Source organism: Talpa europaea, assembly GCF_964194135.1.
Source record: "Talpa europaea genome assembly, chromosome: 3".
In the NCBI taxonomy this organism is placed as follows: Eukaryota; Metazoa; Chordata; class Mammalia; order Eulipotyphla; family Talpidae; genus Talpa; species Talpa europaea.
Genome location: NC_140069.1, coordinates 97,027,936 through 97,041,295, shown reverse-complemented (window position 1 = coordinate 97,041,295; position 13,360 = coordinate 97,027,936).

The following is a 13,360-nucleotide window of genomic DNA, read 5'->3' as shown; positions in this document are numbered from 1 at the left end:
TGGTTCTTAACATTTCTTGCTTCCTTTGTCCTCCACCTTGTAGCAGGGAAAACTGGCACTTAGCATGCAAAAGGCTTTACGGTATCAAAGTAGTGCTATGCTTTGGAAAGTGCATTTCTGTGTGCTGTTTTTGGGAAAAGAGAAGAAAAAGAGGTAGATGAATGGTAGTAAAATGATTGCAAGATAATGTTTATAATGTTTATATTGGGCTATTTTCCTCATAGCATTTATTTTTACTTTTACTTTATTTTGTTGCATTTGCCTACATCCTTGTTTACCTTGATTTGTTTCAGAAGGCATTAAGGGATATTCACTTCTGCTATGTTTCATGTTTACCTGTATCACTTAATAGACTGTGAATCCCTCAAGTCTGGGACTGTGTCATAATCACTTTTATGAATCTCATATCTGTGACATAGACATTTAATAGTTTTTGAACAAATTAATGATATTTAAGCATTCCAGTACTAGAAAAGAGAGTCAGATTGTTTTTTTGTAATCTGTCAGTTAATTGCTACCATCCTACCTTTTGCAACTTTGATGGTGTTATGAGCTGATTTGTGAGTAACCACTCCCCACCCTCACTTGTTGAAGTCTTAATTCCCAGTACCTCATAATGTAACCTTATTTGGAGATAGGATCTTTACAGAAGTAATTAACCTAAAATGAGGCAACTAGGGTGGGCCCTAATCCAATATAACTGGTATCCTTATAAGAAGAAGAAATTTGGATATGACTTGTACAGACGGAAGATGATATGAAGACAGAGGAGAAGATGGCTACAAGCCAAGGAGAAAGGCCTGGAACAGATCCTTGTGGCTCTTAGAAGGAACTAACTCTGCTGACATATTGATCTCAGACTTCTAGCCTCCAGAACTGTGAGAAAATAAATTTCTGTTATGGAAGCACTGGTCTCTGGTTTTTTATAATGGCACCACTAGCAAACTAATAGAGTTGACTTAGATGCAGCAGAATCTCAAATACCCTTAATTTGCCTACCCCTAAGGAACAGTTTGTCAAGGTTAATGTCAAAACCTTAAAACTTAAAACAAGGTTAATGTCAAAACCTTAAAACAGTTCCCTCTTTCCTAAGCCATGGTAGAGAAAAATTTGAATGGCTTAATGAAGAAAGTAATAACTGGTCATCTTCTTCCATTACAGTACAGTCAATAGCAAGCAACTGGCTAATATTTCAGAGCAACTGAATTTCTTCAATTTGGCTAGGAGAAAGTGTTTATGGGGTAATTTCGAAGTATTTGAGAGCCTCCATGAATAAACCTGCTTGCTTTTTCAAAGTAGAGAATGGAAGAGGAAGACTGAATAAAATACTATTTTTTTCTCATTTAAAAGTTATATATTTTTTTGAGATAATACTGGTTTTGCAGCACTGTATGATTTAAATACTTGTTGACATGATGTTAATATGAGCTCATTGTTTGTACATATCTCAGCAGCATTACTTTGCCTGTGTTAGAATCATGGGGGTAGATTGATGTATTTTTTGGCTCATGTTTATTGTTTTGATAGTTGCCATCCTCTTTGATTATCAACCAGACATACTGAGTTGTTACAATCATTTTTAGCATTTTTTTCATTATGTGCTTGAGCCATAAGCTAAATATATATGCTATTTTTACTGTTTAGTTTTTCTTGTCATTTTTAAATTTGGTCATGTATCAGATAGTGCTGTGTTCAGTCAACTCTTTCAGAGTGTTTTGAGCTGCTTTGCTGAAAGAGAAAATTTTGGGTATATGCAAAAGTATAACACTTGTTTTTTCATTGCATGGAAGCTGTTTACCAGAATTCTGAAAACAGGGTAAACTAAATTAAAAGTCAACGGAATAGGGTCTCAGTCCCAGATTTAAAAAAAAAAAAAGTTGTTTGCCATAAAGCAAAACAAAATAAGACAAACAACAAACCTCCAACTTATGAGCAAATAGGATTTTTAATCTAATTGTGGCATTTAACTTCCATCACATCCACAGGATGTGGAGCACCGTTACTACAATATGTACTTCTCTATCCCTTTGCTTTCCCTTCATTCCAGTTATTGAGGAAAAATACTGAAATCAACAATTTCCTCAGTCACGTGCTAAACAAGTGGCACAACTGCCTCTAACTGTGAATTGAAAACCTTCCTTCTATTAGTATCCTATCATGTCCTTTCTATAAGACTAGTTTCAATTTAGCTGCCAAGTAGAGTCATTCATAAAATTTCCTGTCTCTTACCAATTGATACAGAATGAAAACATTCTAGTTTTTAATTTAGAATGCAATTATTGTTAAACAAAAAAGAATCAAAGTAAATTATTCATGAGACAGAGTATTATAAACTTTGAACTGCTATGTGCTAGGGTGTAGGGGTTGTCGATAGTATGAATAGTGGTTGAAGAGTGGGGACTCTGGCGTTATGCTGCTGCCTGGGTTCTAACCATAGCTCAAGCATCTCCTAGTGTGTGACCTTGAACAAGTTATTTCTCTGCCTTTCAGATATCTTTTTTGGGAAATGGAGATTATGTTAATTCACCACTTAGGAAGACTGTGAAGATTAAATAAATTTGTGATTATTATTCAAATAATTAATTTAATTCTCTTAAAGCACTTAGCATCGTGCCCGAGAATTGTTTGAGGATTGTTAGTCATTAATACAAGATTATCCATGGATAGCTATCATTTCTGTGTTTTCTATGATACTAGTTGTGTTTGGACAGTAAATGATCCTATGGTCCCTACACACCTATCTTGGAGATTCATAACACAGAATTAGCATTTTAAAGGCTCTGAGAAATCTTTTGATTAAAAAGAAGAAATTCAGGGCTTCCCTGGTGGCATAGGGGTTGAAGTCTCAGCACTATCAAACTATCACCAGCCACTAAAGCATGAGTTTCTTCTGCCAGGGAGCTAACCCACATGGCATAGCAGGCCTCTCCTGTCTGGTCTGCTACTCCCCTCAGCAGTGTATTTCAGTAGATCTGCCTGTTCTGCTCCCTGCTTTCTCTGGTGAATTCTCTCACCACCTTCCTACTGCCCCCGCCCCCCCAGCCTATACACCAGTTCTTGTATACATAAATAAATAAATCTTTTTAAAAAAAAGAAATTCAACTTCTTGAATAGTTACAATTTTCACAGGGAGAGACTTCTTTAGTACAACTGTTAATGTCTTTCAGAATAGTTTTTTTTTTTTAATGTCAGTTTAGGGAGTGCTGGCCTAAATGATTAATTTGCATTTATCTAGTTTGATGAATTGATACAGTGATCTTTTTATTTTTTCCAATTATTCTGCAATGATTATATGATAATATCTGAGAGAAACCAGGAATTTGGGATTCTAGCAATAGATATATAACTAACTAGGAGAGTGATCTGGAATTTAACCTCTAAATGTGCTTTGATTTCTTAGTGTGAGATGGGTAGACTAGATCACTGAAGTTCTTTTGTTTTACCTCTGAAATTCTGAATGAGGTTTTTTATTTTTTCTTTTATCTTTTATTTACAGATATTTCAAAGAACATATGTGTGTGTGTGTGTGTGTGTATACACACATACATATACACATACATGCACATATATTGTAATTGAAATAATGTTGGTTTACATTGTTGTTGGTATTTTGGAAATATAGAATCTCCCCCTTCAGGTGTAGTGTTCTAGTGCTCCTGTCACCAAAGCACCTATAGTCTACAGCAATAGACCATTGTGCACTGTCCCCACTTTTTTCTCATCCCTCTTCCTCCTCACCTCCCATGCTTCAGTTCTGTATTTAACTTTCAAATGTTAGGTTTTAAGTTTGTCTTTATCTGACTCTTTGTTTTCTTTCTCTATAGACTATATCTTTTTCAAAGTAGCAAAATAAATGGGGCAAATGACTATTGGCATTTAATTAATGATGAGTCTTTGAAATGAATTGCCTACTAGATTTGACTTTTTTGTCCTTAGTACTAACTACAGTACAACCAGCCTTGCAAATATATTCTAGGAATAAGAGAGGTATGTTCTAGTTCAAATCCCTGATATCAAATTCATTAGATGTAGTTGCAAACAAAACTATAGCAATTTTGAGGAATCTGGTAAAAATGTTTCTTGGAGGAGTTCAAATTCTAGATATCTAAGTTTGAGGCATTTTTTTTTTTTTTTACAAACTTAAGTTAGATTTCTTTGTCATATTCTGATAAATTTATAGCCTGACTTAAATAAAAAATAAGAAAATCTATCCTCATATATAGATCATTTGTTCAATAGCATTTGCCTAAACCAATACTAATCATGATACTTTACATTCATTTATCATTCTATAATGTTTTCATTTCTCAGTTATGTGTGGTAGGTAGGATAGCACTTCAATGTCACTTAACACACAAATCACTAAATCTTTCTGAGCCTTAGTTTCTGTATTTGCCCAATCACATTTATACCAATGGATAGCTAGAAAATTAAAGATAATAAATTGAAGAATGAGTAGAACTGTTAATAATTAAGATTTTTTAGAAATGAAATAAACAATGTATTTGACATAAACATGATGGCTTTTCTAAAAACTTTAGATAACTAATGATAACTGCAAATAATAAAACATAAAATGTAAAAAAATAAAACTCATTCATATTCATAGCATAAACTAAACCCTACCAGATAATATGTGCTTTATAGCACAGACCATTGGTCATTCACAAATATTTTTCAGTTTTTCCTTAAGAGTAGAACCCCAATGTTTAACTACATTGTCACCTTGTGAAAGATGATTTTGGTTAGCTTCCCACAATGCTGTGTGTGACCAAGATTACTAAATTCTAGTCAATGAGATATATGTATAAGTTTATAATGGGACCAGAGAAGGAAGGAAGAATGCCTAGGGAGGCCATTCTTTTTCTTCCTTATTCCATTTCTTGGATTGTAGACATGATGAGTACAGCAACCATCTTGAGATTCAAAGTAGTCTTGACAATGAAAGCCATTTTGCTAAGGTAGTGGGGTAAAATAGATAGTCGCCACCATACTGACCCTGGACTTCCAGCCTTTGTATTCATTTTCAATGAGAAGGTAATAAGCTTTCTTTCATTTAAGTCATTGTTACTTTGGATTTTGCACTTAATGAAATTCCTAACCAATAAAACACTTAAGTTATAGTAATTAACATAGTATGGTACAGATAGAGGAATAATAAAAAAAATCATTGTAATAGGATAGAGAGTCCAGAAACAGACCGAAGTATATGGCAATTGGGTACATATTTAAAGGGACAAGTTCAGATCAATGGGAAATGATTTAGTAAATGATATTGGTATAATTACTTTTTTGTTTGGGAGAATAAAGTTAGAATCATATCTTGTGTGTATGCATACAAAATCCAGATGCATTAATCACAGAAATATCACATAGAAAAAAACTGTATTGATTCTAGAGGAGAACACTGGAGCAAAATTCTATGAAACTAAAATCAGTATTTATAAAGGAAAACTGTCCAAGGTCTTTTCTTAAGTGGTATCCCTGAGCTTTTTTTTAGCATGGTGGCTACCTTTAAGAGGGAGTATTTCAAGAGGACATGGCCCAAGCATCAGCTTTTATTGAAGCTCTGCTGGCATCATACTAAAGTCCATTGGTCAAAACAGGTCACATTGTCAAGCCTAGCAACAATGTAGTATAAGAATAGTAGGAGAGGTAATAATCTACCATTCATGAATAAAAAAAGTCCAGGATATATTAGATGGAAATAAATCAATTGTCAATACAGAGTGATTGCATCTTTTTGGTAAAAAAGGTCAAAACACAAATTGACTATTATACAGTGTGAATTAAGTAGTTAGAAGATTCCAATTGTGTTCTAAAGTTTGCAAAATTGTGAAACTCTACCAGCCTTCTCAATATTTTTTTAATTTTTCTCAATATTTCCTTTTGTTTAGGAAAACTATTACTTTATTTTTTTTAAAGATTTATTTATTTATTTATTCATTCATTCATTCATACAAGAACCAGAGTACAGGCCAGATGCATGGGAGGGTGAGAGGATTCAGCCGAGACAGAGCAGGGAACAGAACAGGCAGACTGACGAAATACACTGCTGAGGAGAGCAGTGGGCGAGACAGGAGAGGTCTGCCGCACAATGTGGGACTCTCACCAGCCGGTCAAGATCGAACTGGCGCTGCAGAGGCAGCGGACAGCTGCACAGCGCTGCACTCAACCGCCTGTGCCACTAGGGGAGGCCCAGGAAAATTGTTACTTTTTAATAAAGTTATGTATTCATGTTGATTTAATGGAGTAATTACTGTAATGTTTAACTTTTTATTAAAAATATCAAGTATGATCAATGTCAGTTAATATAACCATAAAAGGCTTTTTGGGGGTTCTTAATAATTTTCAAGAGTAAGAGTTTTGAGAACTGCTGATTATATATATATGCATAGAAAATTTTGAAATAATGCACAACTATATGATAATATTTTCTTTTGAAGAGTGGGATAGCAGCAGCAATTGTATGGAAAAGATTTAAGTGCAGCAATTAAAACTCTAATAAAGAAAAATACTAGTGGGAATAAATATTCTACTAAAGTGTATATAACTTGTTTTATTCTTTCTTAATGAGAAAACTTCTAATTTTGTTATTATATAATAATAGAATCCTTGTTTGTACTCTGCATTGTTGACTTTGTGTATCTCTGATCATTTTATTATGGTTCTAGCACATGTAATTATTCATCTAAAATATCGAGGGTGTTTTCTTGATTCAGTTTCCCCTCATCTATGCTCTTCTCTTCCTTTGCCATGTGGATTGTAGAGTCCATGTGGACACACCCTATTTTTTTTTAATTGTTCTTTTGCCTCTAGTACAAAGCAATAGAAACAGTTTGTATTATACTCTGTAGGCACTCAAGGGTTTGTTGAATTATTAATGCTACGATTTGAACATATAGTGATACTGACTTTTCGCATTTGTAAAATTATTGACTGAAGTACTCACTTGACTTCCCATTGTGTTTAGTTCAATTCTTGTTCTCTTTGTTTCCACTCTGGCCCTTCCCAGTTTACAATATTGATAAATTATCATCTTGAGGTTCTGATCTAGTGAATATGTTCAAAGTATTACTGATAACTATGCCACCTACCATGCAATTATCAATAATCATTGTTAATGAATGGTATTGAGGTATTTTTATATATTGAAGCTTTTACATTAATGTCTTCAAATTTGTCGATAAAAATCTTAGTTTGTGTCTTAGTTATCAGGGCCTAATGGACATTTATTTACTGAGGTGTAAGACATGAATCACTTAATATATTGATATATTATACTATAATTGTATTTTATAAAAAATGGTATAAACATTTTAGAAAATTTTATTTCAGTCAATATTAGTTCCTATTGATTTCCACCTATTATTAAATTTAAAAACATTCAATTTGGGGTACTTTTATTGTAATGAAATACATTTATTAGTGGGCTTTTTTAGAATTCTTACAAAATTATGATAGATTTTCTAAGTCAAGTTTGTCTATGTCAATCAATCAATCTTTAAAATAACCAGACCATGCCATTGTGACTCACAGATGCAGTGCCATAATTCTCTCCTGACAGTTTACCTTACCAACCCATATACTTCCTCAATATGCATTGAGTTTTCCTGGTTAGATTGTAAAACTCTGAGGAGTAAGTGGGAAAACATAGGCAAAGACATATTGGTTTGAAAGACATGGTGTGTTTTGGAGAGTAGTGATAAAATTTACAGAGGTAAATTATGACCAATTATAGGGGGTGTTTGAGGTGGAAGATCTGATAGGTATGACGTGGGAAAATGTCTTATTATGTTTCAGGAAGATTAGTCTGGCAATCACTTGCATGGTATGCTGGAGAGGAAACAGGAACACAAAAGTTGTGTGAACTGAGTATGCAGAAGCAATAAATGCCCAGACTGAGGGTGTTACTGTAGTGACGGAGAGTAGATAGTAAATGTGACAGGCATTATGAAGTGGGAAATTTATTCAACAAATATTTATTGAATACTTTATGTATATATTTTATGCTTTTAATATCCTGACTGAACTGCCCCTGTAATTACAACACATTCTGTACTTTAAAATTAAATATACTGGTGAAATAAGCCGGAAGGAAAAAGAAAAGTATCGCATGGTTTCACTTATAGCAGAAATATAGGGGAACCAAATAAGACATCAATGTAAAAAAATAATAACAGTACAAAGCACAACAAAGCAAAAACAGACAATTGTAAATCGGAGACATGTTGTGGGGGAGGATGAGGGATTAGAAGGAGGAAAGAGCACAGGGGACTGGGGTGATGGTGCACGGGTGCATTGGTGAAGGAAACTCTATGGGGACTACATCTGAGGGGGTGGGGGGAAGCAAATATTGTTTATAAATGAACAATGATATAAAAAATAAAAAATTAATTAAAAAATTAAATATGCTGGTGATGAAGTTCTTGATTTTCTCTCGTGATTTGTAATTTTAAAAATAATCTTAAAGATCTTTGTAAATGAAAAGTAAACATTTTTCTTAATCTTACAAAACATTTGTACTTTAACAAATTGAAATGCACCTATTAATTGTGCATATAAGAAATCCTCTGGCAAACAAATGAAAGTTTCTTTAGAGAGGATTTTGCTTTTCAAGGAATCTTACATTAATGGTCTTGAATGATTAAGAGTGTCGGAGAATGTAAAAAGTCTTTTCTCTGCAATTTATAATGCCAACTATTACTTTGTTCCATACTTTTAGCATCTTGTAAGTGTGATTTCTACGTCAAACAATACTTAAAATATGTTGTTAGTTTAAAAGAAACTGAAAGTAGTTTAATCTTGAGATCATGTCATTTTTTTCTGGTGAAAGCCAATGACATAAATTATGTATAAATTCACTCAAAGAGCCACTTTAATCATTCTTTTAAGATAAGAGAATTTTCATTAAATAATATTGATGATGCATAATAATTTGCATGTTGGAATTTTACAGTTGCAAGCATACAGGCAGGGTGAGGTAATGTGAAATCATCGTGTATCATAATTTATACCTTAGTTTGCTGATAGGAAAGTCACCTTGAAAATTTCACCTTATTTTTCAGATGAGGTGAATTAAGGTAAATGTTATATTAAAAACTCAGAATGGATTTTAGGGCCTAAAGAAGCAAAGATCAAAGGTTTGTTTATTTATACATTCACTGAACAAATGTTTATAAACCTGTTATGTGTGGACCAATTTAATAAGTCTAAATTGTAATTTAGATATTTAAAAAGTGGCTGTGTAAGTGCAAGATAGGAGTGACTTGGTTTGGAAGCTGTTTGTATGAAAAAGGTCTTAGAACTTAACTACTCAAACCTTTATGTTGAATTGACTGCTAAGGAAAGAGTTACATAATTTTAGGTTTCCCTTATTGAAATCATGTGTCCTGTGATCCAGCTTATTAGATTTCTTGTGGGATATATGTATTGTAAATATTAGATATGTTCATCATTTCTGCCCATACAAAGCCTCTTCTAAATAAGTCTGTATCTACACAATGGAATACTACTCATAATCAAAAAAGATAAACTCATGCTATTCACAGGCAATGTGGATGGAGCTGGAAGAGATTATGCTTTATTGAAATAAGTCAGAAGGAAAAAGAAAAATATTGGATGATATCACATATAGCAGGAATATAGGGAAACTGAACAAAGGGTCAAAAAAAAAAAAAGACAAAACTTGTAGGCAACTATAGATCTGAGGCTTAAAGCAGGGAAGGGGAGGAAAAGGGATCAAAACAGGAGTGGAAAGAGCATGGTGTTGGCAAAGGAATGGAAAGGGCCATGGTGATGGTTCACAGGTGATGTGATTTTGGGATATTTATGGGCACTACACCTGGGGGAGAAATCAAATATTGTACAATTATGGACAACAGTGTTTTAAGAAAATTTAAAAAATTAATAAAAGAGGGCCTCCCTTGGTGGCGCAGGTGGTTGAGCACAGCACTGTGAAGCTGTCCACAACCTCTGCAGCGTGGGTTCGAATCCGGCCGACCGGGCGAGAGTCCCACATGACACGGCAGACCTCTCCTGTCTTGCCCACTGCTCCCCTCAGCAGTGTATTTCGTCAGTCTGCCTGTTCTGTTTTCTGCTCTGTCTCTGGTGAATTCTCTCACCTTCCTGTGCATCTGGCCTGTAGCCTGTAGCCTGGTTCTTGTATAAATAAATAAATAAAATAAAATCTTAAAAAAAATTAATAAAAGGAAAAGTCTGTATCTATATGAGTTTATACCCAACTGTTGGACCAAGGAGAGCTATCTGTCCCAAGGACTGCCAGGCTCTAGGCTGACTACTGAGTTGCAGTCATGATCAAAATAAAGCACTGGCACAAAAAGAGATTTATTTAAAGAATTTAGATTTAGGGAAATGAGAAATATTGGTAGAGTACAGAGGACAGTATGTTTCTGGAGTGAAAGATCATGGTAGTTAGGACTAGAATAGCCGTAATAGGTCATAGGCAGGATGAGTAAACTAGGAAACCATTCAACAAATAAAGATGGAATTGCAAAACAAGAGTGGTGGGAATTGTATGGGGACTATAACCAAGATGAAAATGCATACATTGTACAAAAATGAAAAGTGACGTTAAAAATATACAAAATTAAAAAACAAAAACAAACAAACAAAAATAAGAATGGAACTGATGCACTAAGCAGAGAATTTACAGTAACATAGAGATACAGGTTCTAGTTTTGAAATCTAATCTCCTTAAGCCCCTTTTGTGCTATCATTCTTGCCCTTGGATTTCTTTAAGATTCTTTGCAAATATTCTCCCTCTTTCTTTGCGTTAGCATTCAGATATCCCTGACTAAAATAATGTGCAATATATCGACAGATAAAATTTATTTTATGTAAGAACAGTCAGGGAACTGCCCGCCTCCCATGACTGAGATGAATACTTCTTGTTGATAGTAAGAAGTACTATCACGCATGCCTCACTTGTTCAACATTATCTTTTAAGTGTTCTCTTTCATACTGTGGTTTGTGATGGCTTCCTGGTAGAGTGACCTGTGGCTTCCTCATGGGGTAAAAATATGTTTCTTGGCGGTTTTAATCTACGGTTACTATTTCTATTGTCTCTATCTTTCTCCCCAACTTCTGCAGAATGGAAGAGTTTGTAAGTTCCAATATATTCAGGTTTAGCTTAATGGCATTTTACATAGAATTATGCTCAGAATTTTAGCATCAAATTAACAAAAATTTTTCCTTTGGAAAATATCAATGCTATGAAAGCAACCTGTGTTCATCCTGTGCTTTGAAATATGGGTTTGGACATTTGAGTTTTGTGGTCTTCTACATATATTCTTTTCTGGGACATTTAAGGTGGTACACTATTAGAAAATGTCTAACAATGTAATAACATATTTTACTAAACTTTCTTCTAAATAATTTGTTTTTAACATGGTTCAAGGATGATTAAGGGATTTAAAAATATTCTGTTTTATCCCTAAGATTCATGAGAGTTTTACTTAAAAATTTCTAGACAGATGGAAAATCTATCACAGTCTTAAGGAATTTTGAAAGTTGTGTATTTTCTCTCAGTCGCCTATTTTATATTAAAGTTCCAATACTAAGGGTTATTAATTATTCTGTCAAACCTGAGTCCCTTATTGTATCCCTGAACTTGTATGGTATAGCATGTCTAAAAACTTGCAAAAATGCTACACAAGAAAGCAGAAAATTGAGATGTAGTTTCATTTTTCTTAACCAAAAATGTAAATGAAAACATTCAAATATCTAAGGAAAGTTCTGAGGTGGTGGTTATATGTACAAAATAAAATCGCTTCAACTAATGAATAAAAAGTGGTTGTGATGTTTACAGTGATGTGTTGGCTCTTTTGATTAAACATAACATTTGTGATAAGATGTATATTAGTTTGTAGGTTTGTTTTGTTCTCTGGCCATGGACTTCACTAAACTTTAAATTCTAGCTGACTATTTCACAGTGTCTGCCATTAATAAGATCAGGAAAAAAAAGTAGACACTGGCAGGTTATAATCATTTATTGGACATTCATAGATATCTGTGTCTATTTGCAATAGGTTTTACTACAACTTTTCAGAGAAAAATCTAAATACTTGGTGGCAGGCACTAAGTCTTGATAAATCTAAAGTTCTCTGATAGGAATGAATACATGCCTTGACCAAAAAATGTATGCCCATAATGTTTGATTAAGTCAGTGTTGTGGTTATCTGTTGCTGCCTAACAAACCATCCCCAAATCTAGTGGCTTCAATCAGAAAGTATTTTTTATCTCACAAATCCAAGGTTAACTTGGATTTAATCGGACATATCTTCTGCTCCATGTTGTTAGCCGAAACTGCAGTCATCTGGAGGCTTGACTTAGCTGGAATGTCTGAATGTCTCAGTCACATCTGGCATTGGTACTGATTCTCATGTGGGCTCAGCAAGCTCCTCTATTCTTTTCCAGCTTTTTGGAGTGGGTTGGACTCCTCGTAGCATGGTGACTGGTTTCCAAAGGCATGTAAGTGGAAACTACAGATTGCTCCACAGCAATATGTTCACTGCTTCATTTTGTTAAAACAAGTCATAGGCCCTGTCAAGATATCAATATGGTTGGTGACAAATAGTTTTTTTTTTTATTTCTCTAATTAGAGTTTAAATTAGATATCACCTGGACAAAATATTCTTTTGAAGTCCTGGAGGATTTGAGAAGAATGGCAAGATGGAAATGAGAAAAAGAATTGTTATTTTTCTTTCTAATTGTTCTCACATTTTCAACAGAAACATAGTGGTCTGGTTGCTATAGCACTGGGATACCCCAACATAATTTTATTTGTCCTTGGGGTAGGAAAAAGATGCTTTTAGTCAAAAACATTTCCCTGAGTAAAAATCTCTGCTCTATTCTTGATAACCAAATACTTGTTTTGTGATTTATGTGTAAAAACAGATCTAAGTTATGGGTTTTGGAAAGTCTTCCCCCACTCCTCTTGTTAGCCCTATTAAGTTATATTTTGTTCTCCCTGTGCTTTGAGAAGCAACTTTATTCACTTGACACAGGTAGACACTGAGTCAATCAGAAGCACTTCCATTAGAGGACTCCAGTTATTCTGTCAGCTTCTTGGCAATAAATTCCCTGAGATAAACTGATTTTATTTTGTAATATGAATGGAACATTTCCTTTTGCTCTCTTCTCCTGAAGTTCAGCTCAGAATATTGATAATCTGTTGGGGGTGCTGAAGTTAGCTTTTGTAAGGTCCCATTAATTGGGCCAGCAGTTTAAAGCATTGTGATGTGTCACAGTCCTTTTATAGAAATTTGGTTGTTCTATAGATTTATGGAAACCTGATTTTCAGAATAGTATATAAAGTAAATGTTTATAAAAATTGTTA